The sequence below is a fragment of the Mercenaria mercenaria genome, chromosome 2 (assembly GCF_021730395.1).
Source record: "Mercenaria mercenaria strain notata chromosome 2, MADL_Memer_1, whole genome shotgun sequence".
Taxonomy (NCBI): Eukaryota; Metazoa; Mollusca; class Bivalvia; order Venerida; family Veneridae; genus Mercenaria; species Mercenaria mercenaria.
Window position 1 is genome coordinate 70,448,840 of NC_069362.1, and position 18,226 is coordinate 70,467,065.

The window sequence follows — 18,226 nt, forward strand, 5'->3', positions numbered from 1 at the left end:
TTTCGACAAACCAATATAATGTCATTGTATTTCCAGAGTGATGTCAGATATGTGGAAATAACTGAACAATTCTGGTAATAGTCTAAATGTCATAGGGTAATACACTGACAATACAATGGTTGTAACTAAGATAATTTGTCAGTTTGTTACCCTGTTTTTGTCAGTTTTATACCAGAAACTGGATACCAGTTTTTGTCAGGTAAATCTGACGTCAATCTTGAAGTACACAGACTTGACACTGGTTTGTCTGAATTCCCTCCTATTGCTAGTGTATTGGTCATTTATTCTCAGCTGTTGTATGTTGCCAGTGTATTGCCATTAGCTCATTAATAACCCAAAAATCACTCAATTATGTACCAATACAAGTCTGTTTTTTTCTTGACCATGAAACAAGCGCTGTCTTTCTTTTCTGTTTTCTTTCATTTCTCTACCTAAAATACACTAAGTCTTGAACTTTTTGATGTAAGGGTTAATTTTACCACAGCAGTAAACACTTTCTGTAGTTAAGAGTTTTCATATAATTAATATTTAATAAAACCTAAAAATTTATAATAAAAAAGATCCTGAGTTAATGTTTCCTCCAAATAATTATCCACATACAATATTTCACACTAACATTTACTAGTAAACTGTTGAATAGTCTCAGTATCATACTCTTCTAGAAAGTAACAACATCTGATGTTTTCTCAAATGACCCTTATCAAATTGGTAAGGAGAACTTGTCATTACATTGATAGTTAATTGCCTCACAATTTATAGGGTTCTCAGTAGTTAACAGTTTACAGGGGCAATCTAGGGTTACACTGGCCAACTTTCACCAGGCTGTATGGTTCAGCCATCAGATAAAATTGTGCTATTTTAGAGGCGTAAAATTTTCTTAAAAAATATTTCCGGTATTTATACAAAAATAACCATGCAGCCAGGGAGCCAGGCTAATAATAGGGATGAGCGTATTGAATGTGACGTAGTGATATCTGTAATCTGAAAATGTGCTACAATGGGGGTTTGTTTTAACATATTAACCATGCATTTGAAGGTAACGATAATATTTGGTTGTTTACATTTAAATTTGCTGATATATGTCTATATAGTGAATGTACATATGTTATGTTCAGGAGGAAATAAAAGAATCAATTAATCATCCCCGGGTTTAGTATTGTGTAACCCATAAAATCGCCTCAATTGAGAAACAATAGTTTAACGTCAGAGGTTATTTCTAAGGTCACGGAGTTTAATTGGCCAGCTTGTAATTACAATAGCTTTCGACATCAGTAGCTCAGTCAAGTGTGACTTATTGAATTAAGATATTCCTTCTCAAAAAAAGGAATAACAATATCATTCGCATATAATAATAAAAATACTTTAAATATGTTAAAATGACACAGATGAGTTCAGTTAAATTCTTGAGAATCTACGATAGCGATTAATGTATTTATAGTAATATAAATGAAGAGGAGATTTTGAATAATAATTTTCACTTAAATCAAATATCCATTTTGATACTGTTAAGGATCAAAAATCAAACGTATCAAATAAATGATGATGCTCACGGATAATAAATCGAAACCATTTACATATTTCTATGGTATATTTATGTATATGTTTTATTTCTTCCGAAAACAAAACTTCCTCACAATTTTCCCTTCTAAAATAAATGGCAGCCATATACTTTGTGTCTAACCAGTTAACGCCTTAATGCCAAAATAGCAAAGAATCCGATACTAATACTAAAAGAACAAAAACAGCTAGAAACCGACCATAAAAAATGTATATCTCCAACAAGTGAAAATAATTCTCTTTAAAAAGAGTATTAGTACTGCTTTAAGCTATCAGCGGCACTATATACACAGACTGACTCAATGAAAGGCACTGACCTTCAGATCGTACAACAAAAAAAATGAAAACGTTTAGTCATCAGGAAATTAAGGCTCTAATTCTTAAAAAGCTTTGAAACTTAATTACTGCGGACTATATGTTATGGAAACACATGAGAATTACTTATTTATTCAAAATTGAAAAGCGTTTGTATCGGGTTACCAGAGACAAACTGCCTTAATTATAAATATTTCTATTAAACGATCGTTCAATAGTATTCCTTCGTACTGGTCAAGAACGCAGGAACATTTTTATTGCCGTGGAAATTAATTAAAAAGAAATTAATATATTCTATGTTCAAAACGGAAAATGCATCCACATTTTAAACAAAGGCGCTATAATAGAAATAGTAGAAACATCACAGGTCGCTCAACACGACAAAAACAAAAATGTTGCAGGCTCGGTTTGATCGAGCCTGTTCATGGACGGAAGTGGAAATGCATGCTACCGTCCACGCCCTCTAGCCCCGGGTTGAGCAGAACTGAACATTTACACATACTAAAAGTACAAAAAGCAATTTAGTGACATCCGATGTATTCAAACGGCGGAGGACATGGAACCTTCAATGATACACGTGTTGAGGCGTGTAATTCCATGAAGAGCGGCGTTTGGTCCCCAGATAAAGTAATGGGTTTGCCCCAAACGAGAAAAAACAATGGGCAGAACTAAACAAACTAGAATTTAGAAAGGGGATCTGAGGTTATGGAGCCTGCATATCATAAGCCTTTAAAGATAGTTTAGAAAGAATAACTGTTCAAAATATGACCAAATTTCAATCTTAAAGAAAGATCATTTTTGGCTGGAGGTCAGGGCCTCTAATATCGGTTTTATTACTGATATTGAATATAACAATTCACTGCTGATTTGCATGATTCATGTTAATTCTAAAATGAAAGGCCTCCTTGCGTAAGCCCAATGGATGATACCATTAGGACATTAAAAGACCTTTTAATTAAATTTCTAAGCTTTCAGATGAAACGTTTTACACATAATCTCGGTTATAGAAAAGGAAATTATTTTCTCATTAAGTCGAGACATTGACAGTTTGATTGAAAACTTCTTTAACAATGTTTAATCAGCTACGTTATTCCGTTAATGAAGAGAATCAACCATTTCATCTAATACTGAACTTGTCAAACGAGTTTGTGAGAAGAATTCCCATACTTTGATGATATTTAGATACTTGGAACGTTGTTTTCCTATTTCTAGAAAAAAAAAGAGATGTAACCATTACTAACAATGCACACAGTTATCCCTTTATCCCCAAAGCTCCTTACGGATAAATCGTAATAAATATCAATTGTTTCTTTTAGGATTTGTCCTGTTATTTGGCGTGTTTACTAGTTCATTTCAGTTGAGAAAGGTGTCTCAACATAAACGAGGGAACAGTAATTATGTGGCAGACAAAAAAGTCAATTATCTGCTATCATGTCTAATTTTCTTTCCGGGTATGTAATGGAAATAATTATTTTCGCTTATTTGATATCATTTACCAGTGAGACAGATGTCTCTATTCAGTTGCTTGTAAATGTCTTATTGTTCAATATTAAACAGTTGTGATTTCTTTCTTGCACGGAAATGTAATTGAAATTAAGCTTTTGTGCATTTTGTTTCTTTGAATAGACAAAAATGTTCCTAAGGTAAATGTCATAGTAAAAGTACAAGAGATGACTGGTAGTTCCGCTGTCGCTTCAAGGATCTGGGTTCAGCTATTGTTCTTATTGTCTCACAACACAGGACCGGCTGTTTGTAGACAAGGGAAGTTTATGATACGAAGAGCTTAAAATGTGTTTGTGGCAGACAAAAAATATCTTATCGAATTTGCATTCGACTAGGTCCGAGCAAGGAAGGTAAATAGAAAGCGTTCCCAGTTCTATCCATTGCTCCGCGGTTAAAAACCACCTTACAAGGAGTGATGTAGATTTTCTTGCTTCTTTAACTTGTTAATATCTAATATAAATGACGATTATGGAGTCTGTATTAATAAATACTGTCATATGTGTCAAAAGGTTTCACAGAAGCCTGGCTTTCCAAAGAAATAAAATGGATACTAGCTGCATATCCCATTGTCTTCCTGCAGGGTTTAGGCAATACATTTAACACAAGAATGTGTCTGGATTGCCCCACTTACATGACAAAGGACACAGATCAACTTTGGAAAAAAGTATGATCTATTAACAAAATCAAAAAATAAACACACTATACATGCTTTCATAGAAAAAAATATGCTTTCTTGATTTTTAGGATACAACTATTATCAATTCGTTAATGATGTAGTAAAATATTTTCGAGCTACCGCGATAAAACATTTAAAATGTCAATTTTTCCTAGGTCAGGGGCCATAACTCCTACAATACTGAATGAATCCGGACGCGAAACCCCAGGTGCATAAATGCACATGCTGACCAACATTCCTGTAAAGTTTTGTGACTCTACGTCAAATACTTTTGGAGCTAGGCGCGACACAACACTAAAATGACCAATTTTTACAAAGTCAGGGCCATAACTCCTTCGGTGACTCTAGGTCAAATACTTTTGGAGCTACGCGCGACACAACATTAAAATGACCAAATTTTACATTTTACTAAGTCAGGGGCAATAACTCCTACACGACTGAATGAATCCGGACGTGAAACCCCAGGTGCACAACTACACATGCTGACCAACATTCCTGTAAAGTTTTGTGACTCTACGTCAAATACTTTTGGAGCTAGGCGCGACACAACACTAAAATGACCAATTTTTACAAAGTCAGGGCCATAACCCCTTCACGACTGAATGAATCCGGACGCGAAACCCCAGGTGCACAACTACACATGCTGACCAACATCCCTGTAAAGTTTTGTGACTCTACGTCAAATACTTTTGGAGCTAGGCGCGACACAACATTCTCGGAAGGACGGACGGACAAGGGCAAATGTATATCCCCCACACACACCAAAAAAGTGGGGGCATAAAAATGTAAATGTATAACAAAAATCATAGCATAGCAATTAACAAAAGAACAATGTTATCAAAATAGCTGACAAAAGAGTATACGGACAAATTACAAAATTGAACAATCACAACCAACATAAAGAAAAACACACCAGTAATTTATGCCAGGACGTGCATATATAAGACATGAATATATATTCCATGAATGTAAGGAGTAAAACAAACTACGCATATAAATGGAACAAGTGGAGATATCGCCTAAGAAAGGTCAGAGTCTGAGCAGCAGTAGGGAGTTTCAACCTGTTAATTGAGCACAAATGTGTACCACTTATTCTTAAATATCATAGGACAGGTAGATAAATGTTATCGCCATCACGGGAATCATTAACACACGTACCAGAAGACATGATATAAATAAAAAATTGGCGTAAAAACGAGTATACATTAAATTTATACAATTTAAAACATAAACGCATACACGTGATGCCTTTGAAGAAGGCAGGCAGAGCAACAAAAACACTATTAAGGACACAAACAAAACATAAAGACCACACACAGATTGCATAGAAATGTGCCGGTAGTCCGAAGGATATGCGCGTGTTGTTAAGCACATATAATTGCTCTATACTATTGTTAGTGCCAGCTGGCTGCAGAGAACTTATAACTCCTATCTATAATAACGGGGTAGTATAAAGAGCGTCGTCCTTAACTAATATTTTCTACTACAGAGATACTTTATAATGCCACAGTAAAGGGTGACTGATTCACATCTGGAACTGTAACGTTTTTTTTTTTCCGCAGAAAAATAGTTTTCATATATATATCTACAAATAAGGAATGTTGAAAAAGTCTCATTACGTTGCAAACAGTCTGTAGATGTACCGTCGGCAATGGCTTCACTGAATTAATCGAATTTAATCAGTGTTTCTCCGCAGGCGACACAGCGCAACCAGCTGGTTTATATGATGCACTTCATTGCTGTAGGGCGTAATATACGTACGCATATTAATCAAATGTCTGAGTCACAGAATGCAAAGTTCAGGAGACAAGCCTGATAATAAAATGTAAATAACAAGCGTCTCCTTCTGCGCAGATCATGTAACTATATCGTACTGAACATTTCACAATATGACATTACCTTTTAGGTTGTGTAAATGAGTTATTAGTATATATTAAAACGCCAGTCTTATAGTTTTCTTCAAGTTCCTTCAAACAAATATTCGAATAACTCGCAATTTACACGCCGTACATGGACTCTGTGTTGTATAATAGAATTCCGCTTAAGCCAGTGCTAGGTGGTAAAAGGGAGGTTTCAATTTTCATTATCTCTCTTCAATAGTCTTAATTATACCGAGTCTGCCATTATGTTTTGGTTGCGTTCTATGCTTCTAAAAGATCTTTTCACAGATTTTATTTCCTATCATTTCAAATCACCGTTTAAGTGTCACATAAACTTAAAAAAAAACTAACTAAATTTATACTAAGATGACTATGGTGATGTTGCTCAATACCCCAGTTTTGTGACCACCAATATCGTATATAAGTAAATAAGACAAATATTTAGGTAAATGGCATCAATGTTCTATGCGTAATTTGATCTACTAGATCAGCAAACGACATGCCGAAGATATCAAAAATCACAAAAGGCAATATGATGTATCTTGCCAGTTTACGTTTGATCTAGTAGAAGATATGAAATGGAATTATCTGAAATATAAGTCTGGTAGTTATTTGCTATAGTTCGATCAGGTTAAGTAATCAAATAACAGTCTTGATATGTACATATGTTCTCTTAAGATATACTGTATATCACCGCGTATCTAGGGGCAATACTTGCCAAAGACAACGATATAGGAAAAATCTTATGGCATAAATTGTTTAAAACGAGAAGAAGACAACGACGTGGGACGCATCTTTTTGCAAGCAATTTGCTATAGATCACACTCTTCAAGGTACATCTGCAGACTACACATACCATAGATATTTTTTCCAGGAAAAGATATTTCCTTGATATTTGAAAGCGAAAAGAATTTCGGTCATACAAGTGACTTTATTGACTAAAAGAATGCTTAGAATGATTTGCTTTTTGGACCTTCGATACAAATAATTACATATTTGAGTCTATTATAATATAGATTCGAACAATTGTTTGCATAAATTGGTTGCTTAATTTTATAAATGTCGAGCGTTACATTGTAGCATGATTTGCATAGCAACACGTTCAAAAGTGCTTATATCTTGATTCTAAACGAAACCTTTACAAGAAGCTTCATATTTGCAGGTAAAAATTGACGCATGTGCTTACCAGAATACATTGCGTTAACGAACTTTTACTAGCGTTTTAAAATATATATTTCGTTTTTTCATTCAACTAAATATACCAATAAAAACTGTAGAAATATCCTTTTGGAAGCAAAGAATGCAACCAAGAAGAATAATACAGACTCGGTTTGACTGAGTCTGCTCATGAGAGGTAATGAAATGTGCAATACCTCACACAATTACAAGTATCATTAACGGCCTGTGTTTCAAAATATTCTCCATTCTATGTCTACATTAACCCATTTACACTTCTTTTCAAAAGACTGAGCATACAATTTTGCAAACCTTTACAGTGCAAAACACTTCTATAAAGCCTATTTATTAAGCTTAGGCAAAAGAGCGTGTCTTATTCGACGAATAATCCCATAAAATGACTGTTGGTATTAATACATATTTGACCTAAATCATAGAAAATTGCTTTCACTTGAAGGAAACTTTGTAGCTTGAAGATAATATGTTCGTAAATACGTTACACTATAACTTCAACCAATGTATTACGCGTAATTAAGCTAAACGTCATCCTTAATATGCGTCTTGTATGACAAGTTTCTATTTGCCTAAGAAAGACTTAAATATTTTAACTGTACTTGAAAAAACGATAAATTGTCTGTTGATAAACGTTTAAGATTAAACTGAAGCAAAATTATTGCCTTATTTAGCTCTCATAATTTCGATGTTATTGTTTGTTGATCCTTCGGTTCTTAGATCAAATAATTCTTTAGCACTCATCCGGTCGGTCGCTCTGAGGTAACAACTAAGTCATATCATGAAACGCCACCACTGTTTCTTCCACAGTTATTTGATACAAACTAAATAAAACTTAACCTTAGATGTAGCAAAAGAGAAAAATCATGGGCATTTGTTTTTTGATAATTTACTGCCTATAGATATATTTGAGGGGAAAACCAGGCATCTATATGCGTTCATAAAGGTTTGGACCAACGTTCAGATTCCGTACGAAACTCTTATGTCTGGTTGGTGACTGACAAAAATATGTCTGTAAAATAGAACTCTGCAAAAGTAAGAAACCCTAATTTTCCAGATTATTTTTTTCTGACAAAACTTAATTAACAACAAGAATACATCAGAATTCACTACACTTTGTTGTAACCATGCCTCATAAAAGCATAGTGAGCACAATAAATCATTAAGGATGTGCATTTTCAGTGTCATTTCAGAATAGTATATACTAATTAAGAAATAATGTATAGCAAAAGAGTGTTTTAATACTATTTATGCACGATGGGCGGTTATACGTCGGGCGTAATAATTTCACGAGGGCACAAATTATTTGTACGACATATTACCGCCCGAGTGTACAAATAGTATTAAAACACGGTTTTACTATAAATTATTTCGATTCTAATATGTCCTTAATCTAGAACAGTAGATAAAATGTAATAGGCTCTTCTTGTCGCACAATACTTAATTTACGCACGTTAACGTGACGTCATTCAGCGTAAGAGTGTTTACAGATAAGCACATTAGAATGATGCATATTCACTTTCACGTTTCATCTTGACATAAGACTTTGAATACATCTGCGGATGTCTCTAAATTGCTTTTTGTGCCTTTAGCATGTGTAAATGTTGAGTTCTGCTCAACCCGGGGTTAGAGGGCGTGGACGGTAGCATGCATTTCCACTACCATCCATGAACAGGCTCAATCAAACCGAGCCTGCAACATTTTCGTTTTTGTCGTGTTGAGCGACCTGTGAAGTTTCCACTTTTCTCTATTTTATAATATTAAAATAATGCGTACATTTAAAAGATGTCCTTCTTAATTTACCGTACAAAGAACCATTCAATACCAAGAAGAGTTTTACAGAATTTTAAATTAACTCTCTCTATAGACAAATCTTTGGAAAAAATCACAAATCAACAACAATACGAGTCTCCATACGTAGAACACTTCCAAAATAAATAAACTTATTATTTCAGTAGGATGCCCACCATAATAAAGTGCCAAACTTCATGGTATTGCTCCGACCTTTTTAAAATCCAATACCTTCGTTTTTGTTTTAACTTTAATGTTCAAAGCTTTGCAAAAATCATTAGATAAAAAAGTACACTCTGCTGAAATCTCTACTGAGAAAGCAAAAGCTACATATAAAAAGCAGCGAATAACTCGACACTATTAAAAATGTACAGCTAGAAACTGACCAAGAAAAATATAAATCTCCGACAATTAGAATTAATTCTATTTATTTATTAATAAGATATGTTGTAGGAAACAACAGACAGCGACGTATCCACAAATATTTACTTATCTCATAATAAAAGACGTAAATAGTCTTTTGCAAACATGCAAATATCAGTAAAAAAAAACTTCCCAATAAACACCTAAACACCAGACATTTCGTGCTATTGTACGCGGCGTCGCAATTTGCCATAATCTTTCTAAACTAAAGTTTCACGTCAGCTTTCAGACAAATCATCCGGAATCACTATAAAAATATTGAGATGTCTGATAACATTTAGTAAAGCGACAGTATATAACATCTGATTTTAGATATCATTCTTACTGATGAAAGCTATGTACAAGCGGAACTTGTTGGCCCTATGCAACTAACCCAAAGGTCAATCTCAACGTTATATACACTAAACTAAAAATATCACTTTCATACATCCAGATACGAATTCTCATACAAAACTTTGTATATGTAATAATATTATATACCCTTCTCAAATGCGCTCATTTGATTGGCCGAAATAAGTGCATGCGCGGGTCCGCAAAAGGCGATATTGACCTGCAAAAGTGATAATGACTCTTGTGATATCACTTTTTTTATATGCATGAAATATGGGCCAGTCAAATGAATGCGATTTAGAAGGTCATATAATATAACAATTATAGACTGCGTCCTCGGTCAATATCATTTTTTCCAGGTCCGTAAAAACACATATTGAACGAAACATAAGTCAATAACTGTATAATATAAACCAAATACGTCACATGGGAAAATAGTTAAACAAAAAGCATACTCAATAAGCTGTCAGACCTTAAAAAACCTATGTTAACAGATATTACATAAACATATATATTCAAACATCGGTGAAGTATTGATGTCTTTAAAATGAATGTCTGGATGAATCAGTCTTTTCTCTATACAGGTACAACTTTACCAAGGTTTAATTGGAATTTATATTACGTCTAGGTAGAGTAAGGATTGGATTCTAAAATAATAAAATGGTAAAATAGCAAATTTAGGAAACATAATTTATTTCAGCAGTTCATGAAACATTTACAAACTGACGATAAAGGAACTGAACAGAAAGCTTTGTCCGAGTTGGCCTGTAATCCAAACTAAATTTAAACATTTTGTGGATCGGCAAAGAAATAAAAGTACTAGACGTGTAAGCAATTGAGCCGCTTGTTTCTGACCCGTAAACGAATTTAAATGAGATCTTTTACTACACATCTACTATAAATATTATTAAGATTTGCGCAGAAAGATGTTACAGTACAAACATGAATGTGTCTATGTTTGCGTTATTTTTAAAATCTATCGACGGAAGACCATTTTGATTATAAACTCTTTTACTAACAGTCTATGCCACTGGCACCAGACCAGAAAGAATGTACACGTTATACCCTACCCCTAGGTATTTTATAAGAACCACGGTCGTAAACGGGAAAATATACTAACCTATTTTAATCGCGCATTTCATACTTAAAACGCGCACTTCAGTAAATGTGTGCTGTGGATATTGAACAAGTGGTAATCTATTTTCCATTGTGTACCGGTCATTTTCTTCAATATTTCTTATCTGAGAGAAACAACGCGTAGTTTATAGTTTTTTCAACGTTACACAAAAAACTTCGTTGAACTTCCCTAGTGAAGTTCCGGTCTAGATTACAAACACATTCTGATTGGCTGATGTGAAAATTTTTGTCAGTCGTGGTTTAACTACACGTGTTCGCTAATATGTGTATTTGCAGCATAAATGTGCAATATGAATTTAATAAACAGTACACTCAGATATATGCCATGTATGACTTCAAATTCAAAATCATATATAAGATGATTTTCATTCATCATTTCGAGTTTTATTGTTAAACTGTGAATATTTTGCATTCTGTTTTTTTTCTTTAGATTTCGCCTAACATGTGCACACTGTTGTGACCTCTAGACCGGATGTTCATTAGGGGAGTTCACGCAAGTTTTTTCTGTAACGTTAACGGAAGCATAAAATATGTGGAGTATCTCTGCAATATGAAATATTGATACATTGTGAATGGTGCACGATGGAAGATAATTTCCGCTTGTTCAATATGCTGGATACCCATTCACCGAACTTAGCGTTTTGGGTGAGAAATTCACGATTGAAATGGGTTACTGCACTTTCCCGTTCATAACCATGGTTCTTATAGAATACCTAGGGGTAGAGTATAACATGTACAGAGGCATTTTCTTTCTGGTCTGGTGCCAGTGGGTGGGTCCATTCAATGTTTTCTTATGGAGTGCCAGGGAACGTAAGAAATGTTGCATGTTACTACTCTTACGAAAATACAATAAAACAGTCTGCTAATGTTTTGCTTGGTATGATTTCGAGCTTGCAACAAGTGTTTTTATAAATCTATTTGATTTACACACACACAATATATGTCTAAACTAAGTGTCTAATATCTCGATGTTACGTTCTTGTAAAGAGTATCAGTACTGCTGTAAGCTATCTGCGGCACTATATGCAAATAAAATCTGGAAAGTAGATCCCTCGGAAGCACCGAGAACAAGGCAAACAGTGAAAATTGCAGACTCGGTTTGATTGAGTCCTCATTACCAGTAATGGAAAATGCAACACTGCCCACGCCCCTAGCACCGGCTTAAGCAGTATTTAATCTTCAAATCTAAATGAGTTGAAATCAATGATCCCAAAGGACCAAACCTGAATCGATACCAATCAGTTTAGTTACTAATAGTGAATATAACAATTCTCCGCTGATTTGCGTGATACGTGTCAATACTAAAATGAATGATCTCCTTGCCTAAGCCGAATGGATGATGTCTTTTAGGGCGGATATTAAAGGAACTTTTAACTAAATTTCGAAGCTTTCGCATTAATTGTTTTACAGACAATCTTGGTTATAAAAAAGAAATTATTTTCTCATTTAGTCAAGACATTGACAGTTTGATTGAAAATTTCTTTAACAATGTTTAATCAGCTATGGTACTCCGCTAATGAAGAGAATCAACATTCTCATTAAATGCTGAATGTGTCAATTTTTTATGAGATTAGAATTCCTGTATGTTGACTGATATTTAAATACTTGGAACGCTGTTTCCTTAATTCTAGTAAAAAAGAAATGTAACAAATTATTTGATTGATTTCCATGATAATCTTTCAAGTAAAGAACATGCACACAGTAATCCCGTTATCATCAAAGCTCCTTACGAATAAATTCTAATAAATATTAATTGTTTCTTTTACGATTTGTCCTGTTAGTTTGCGTGTCTTTCTTATTTATTTCAGTCCAGAAAGTTGGCCCAACATAAACCATGGAAACGATAATTGTCTACTATCATGTCTACTTTTTAGGTTTGCATCCCATCTGTCCTTCCATCCATAAAATACAAAATTATTCCAGATACCTCTTCACGAAAATAGTATGCACGGATATTTTGCATTGTTGATAAGACAAACATTGTTCCCAAGGGTAATGTGACAGTAAAAATACGAGATAGGACTGGTAGATGACTGGTAGTTCCACTAGCATTGAACGGCTAGAAGCTATGGGTTCAATCCAGGACCTGAACCAGTTTGTAAGACAAGGGGACAGTTTAGAAAAACAGATATTTGTACAGTTCCTCCGGATATAATATTCATCTCATCGAGGGTCTTTCCGAGTAGTAGGACAGCGGGAAATTAGAAACTGAGTGTTACCGAGATTTTTAATCATACTGTTTCACGGGTTAAAACACCCTACAAACGCTGTCATATAAGATATTTTCTCTTGCCTTCTTTTAACATTTTCCTGATATTTAAATCATAAATGGACCGTTGTATAAATATATATATAATGACGTCAAATATGATGTCACAAGGCGCAATTGAAGCCTGTCTAAAAAAGTGTACTACCAGGATACCCTTGTCTTTCCCTGCAAGGTAGACAATACATATTAACAAAAAATAAATATGTAAACAAAAATCATAACACCGTAATTAACAAAAGAATAAAGTTATAAATATAGCTGACAAAAAATACAGGGACAAATACCAAAATTGAACAACCACAACAGAAAATAAAGCAAAACACAACAGTAGTTTATGCAAGGCAGTATATATATCGGTCATGTATAAACATCCAAGAATGTAAAGAGTAAAACAAACAATGAGGAACATCAAACATATAAAGAAGAAGTTGAGATACAGCCTTAGAAAGGTCGGATTCTGAACATTACTATGGGGTTTCAACCTGTTACCTGAGAACAAATGTAGTTCTTAATCCCATTATTTTCTAAGATATTATAGGACGAGGTAAATCAATGTTATCCCCGTCATATCAATTATTAACAAACATTTCTGTAACAAAACGATATAAGCAATTACGGGTATACATTAAATATGAACAAAGTAAAACAAACACATAAACTTGATGCATATGAAGAAGGCAGAGCAACATAAACACCATAAAGGACACAACAAAACAGACAGACCACATAAAGTAGCAAAATTACAAATAACAAACAGGTAAAAATGTAAGATAAAACAACAGTACAAAGTATGTAATGATGCTACAATATATTCCATAAAAAGAAGCTTTCATTTTCAAATCTAGAGACATCACATCAGAGAATTGCATGTCACGACCAAACATATCTTTCGTGCTACATGCAGATGCTAAGCAGACATTATTGTATACTATTGTTAGCGCCATCTGTCTGAGATTTATTAAATCACTTATTACGCCTACGTATAATGACGGAATACTCCGTCGTCCTCATCTATTAGACATATTATACTACAGAGATATTTTGTAATGCCAGAGTAAAGGGGTGACTGGGAAGCAAAGCTGATCAATTTCACATTATGAACTGTACTGCTTTTCTCGCAGAAATTTAGTAAACGTATAAGTATCTACAAATAAGAAATTTATAAATACTTTTCATCATTTTGCAATCAGCCTGTAATGTACCACCGCAATGGCTTCAAAGAATTTTAATCAAATTAAATCATTGTTTCTCCGCAGGTGATACTGTGCAACCAGCTAGTTTACACGTCGTAGTGCGCTATATATCTACGCATATTAATCAAATTTCTGAGTCACAGACAGACAAGCCTGATACTAAAATGAAAATGATTAGCGTCTCCTTTTGCGCAGACTATTTCGTACTGAGCATGTCACGATATCCTATTACCTTGTAAGCTGTGTAAATGTGTTATTTACCAGTATATATACAACTGAAATGCCAGTCATAACGCTTTCTTCAAGTTTCTTAACATAAAGATACGTATGAAAGTTTAATTACTTATGTTTTGGACACAGGTGCGCTTTGAGGCAAACTGATGGCATCACAAAGATGATGATCAGTTACAAGCTACAGTGTATCCTCAAATATTAGGCAAGTGTTATTATACCAAAACTACACCATAAAATAGAGAACAGAATTATGAAGACTAAAAGTATGTGGAAATTACGTACAAGATGTTAAACGGAACTGCTATAAGAATTATGATACCAGTACAAAAAATACTGTGACTATAACAATCTAATTTAATATGAACATGGTTAGACACTGATGTACGGTGGCACAAAAGTGACATCCGCAACACTTTATTTATATTGTGGCCACAACTTAGTAAATTGTGGCCACAATTTAGTAACTTGTGGCCGCAAGTTAGTAAATCATGGCCATAACTTATTAAATTGTGGCCACAACTTATTATATTGTGGCCACAACTTAGCATCTTGTGGCCACAAGTTAGTAAATTGTGGCCACAAGTTAGTATATTGTGGCCACAACTTAATAAATTGTGGCCATAATTTATTAAGTTGTGGTCGCGAGATATTATATTGACTTAGATTAGCCAGTCGAAACGACCGTTTTATTGTTGCCGCGGTATAGAAAGGGTAGGGACAGAGTGCGAAATGGACGCGCACAAAAGTGTCTACGTCCCAGCAAAGGGTTAGACAGGAATGGAAGATAGATAGGTGGATGGACAGACGAACGAATGGATTGGATGGTACGTACCTACCTATTTTTATGTCTGTCCGTCCGTCTATCTATTTTTCATTCCTGTCTAACCCTTTGCAGGGACGTACACACTTTTGTGCGCGTCCATTTCGTATGGTTGCTGATTTCTGCTACTTTGTGTTTTCGCCCCGCGACCTCGTCGGGCGAAAACACGAGAATTAACAAGTTAAAATGGCGGGGACGCAGGCCAAAAACTCTCTATTTAGCGGGGACGCGGGGCGAAAACATGATAATTAGCGGGATCGCGGGGCGAGATTTAGTAACTGATATGTCGGGGGCGTGGAGCGAAAACACGATAATAAGTGCTGCTTAAACATCGAGTTCTCGCACCGCGCTCTCGACATTCCACTCACTAAAATTCGCCCCATCATTACAATTATCGTGTTTTCACTCCTCGCCCCGCTAAATAGCGAGTTTTCGCCATTTTAACTTGTTAATTCTTGTGTTTTCGCCCCGCGCCCCCGACATACCAGTTACTAAATCTCGCACCGCGGAGTTTCGGCCTGCGTCCGCGCCATTTTAACTTGTTAATTCTCGTGTTTTCGCCCGACGAGGTCGCGGGGCGAAAATTTAATTTAATTGGGCGAAAACGCGAAATGGCAGAAATGAGCAACCTTACAAAATGAACGCAATATAATACCTTGTGGCCACAATATGATAAGTCGTGGCCACAACTGTTGACCGCTGTAGTAATAATGCATGCTTTTTATGTCTAGAGGTAAAAATTGCATGGTTTGCATGAGATACTAGGTACAAAGTCACCTAAACCTACAATAACGTTTTAGTGGAGCTATTTAGCGGGGCGAGGAGCGAAAACACGATAATTAGCATGATCATGGGGCGAATTTTAGTAACTGGAATATCGAGGGCGCGTTGCGAGAACTCGAAGTTTAAGCAGCGCTAATTATCGTGTTTTCGCTCTGCGCCCCCGACATACCAGTTACTAAATCTCGCCCCGCGATCCCGCTAATTATCATGTTTTCGAATTCGCTCCGCGTCCCCGCTAAATAGAGAGTTTTTGGCTTGCGTCCCCACCATTTTAACTTGTTAATTCTCGTATTTTCGCCCCGCGCCCCCGACATACCAGTTACTAAATCTCGCACCGCGGGGTTTCGGCCTGCGTCCGCGCCATTTTAACTTGTTAATTCTCGTGTTTTCGCTCGACGGGGTCGCGGGGCGAAAATTTAATTTAACTGGGCGAAAACGCGAAATGGCAGAAATGAGCAACCTTACAAAATGAACACAATATAATACCTTGTGGCCACAATTTACGAAGTTGTGGCCACAATATAATAAGTCGTGGCCACAATTTACTAAGTTGCGGCCACGAATTACTATGCTGAGGCCACAAGTTACTAAACTGTGGCCACAATTTACTAAGTTGTGGCCACAATATAAATAAAGTGTTGCGGATGTCACCTCTGTGCCACCGTACTGAAGACTTGCTGTATCCATATGCGTGTAATTTCCAAACATAGTGTAACAAAGTTACAGGAGCCATAATTCAATATGGTGCACTTTGTAAGAAAATATTCAACACCTACAACCAACAAGATAAGTGTTTTCGTACATTTACAGACAGACAAATTGCAATGGCATATATATATCAAAGGCTTTGCTTTGTCAGCATTAACAAATATGGCTGTGTCTTGAGGTGAAGCAAGGAACATTGTAAACATAAAGCTTTGACTTTTCCAACTTACTAAAGTTATATTTACCTTTATTAAGAAGAACCTCAGCCTTTACAAATCAACAGACATCAAAAGTTACATAGGCCAAATATTTTATCTGTAATGTCAACTTTACTTCCTATGTCTTTAAAACCGTCCTCGCAGTGATCAAGGTGTGTGGAAGCTTCAGATTCCTTCAAAGACACAAACCTAAAAGAGATAAAAATCAGTTCTTAAAATTTTAATTTGCGAACATACAAATACAAATGCGATACTCCATATGTTATCAAGCTTGTATTTCCTCAATCCAGATGCCACCTGATAGCGAACGACAAGCTGCGAACGACCACGAAAGACCATTTTTTCCTAATGGCATAAAATGTCAGTGGAACAGCTTAAGGCACATTGCCTTTTGAATTTTGCACATTATTATAAGCCTTACATGTAGAATTGAACACAACTTCTGTCGACTGATTACTTATTACAGTATTACAGTATTACCAACTGTATGAGGTATATCTGATATTTTGCAGTTCACATGAAGCTAGAAATTGCTAATGTGGAGAACATTAATACTTAGAATATTCTTAATCGCATTCTAACAAATGTAAGATTGGGGTCCCAATTAGCCAGGCCAAAAGATACAGACGTATTATTTCTGATGATACAAGTTAACTATACCGCTATTATTGTTGACAACGCGTTGAACAAAGTTTCCGCAATGTTATAGACGGATTCAGAGTGAAAAAATGACAGTACAGTAGTACTGTATTGTTCACTGTGTACTGTGTGTTAAAAACCATAATTACCTAACATTGGTGGTAAATTTTTAAACAAGAAATGTCAGTTATTTGCATATGTATAAACAAATTGTAGCGTTCAAACATCAAACGAATACTAAGGACTTAAAACACATGATGGTAAAATGCAGTTTTTCAGATCACAACAATAACAATTTCAGTTCTGTTAATGTAACAGGCCAATGTCGAAACAAATGGGACCACCAAGGTCACTACACTCCTTCTCACTGACCCCTATCAATACCTAAAGTATGAAGTCAATAGCTTACGTAATATTAGAGTTATGTATGTACCTGACGAAGTTTTCAAAAATGGGAGATAATTAAAAATTGGGATCATCTAGAGTTATGTTTTTTTATCACTGCACCTTTATCATTGCATGAACTTACAACTTGGGTTCTTCAATACATTTTGAGTTATCCTCC

At 35.2% G+C, this 18,226-nt stretch overlaps 1 protein-coding gene across 2 annotated transcripts in view; it reads right to left on the reverse strand.

Moving 5' to 3' along the window:
• Positions 1 to 18,226, reverse strand: part of LOC123564244 (BAI1-associated protein 3-like) — a 408,668-nt gene that overhangs the window by 274,562 nt on the left and 115,880 nt on the right. For both annotated transcript variants that reach the window (XM_045357655.2, XM_045357656.2), the window contains one exon: positions 17,050 to 17,211. The gene's annotated coding sequence lies outside the window, so the exon portion shown is untranslated. The remainder of the gene's footprint in view (positions 1 to 17,049; positions 17,212 to 18,226) is intronic.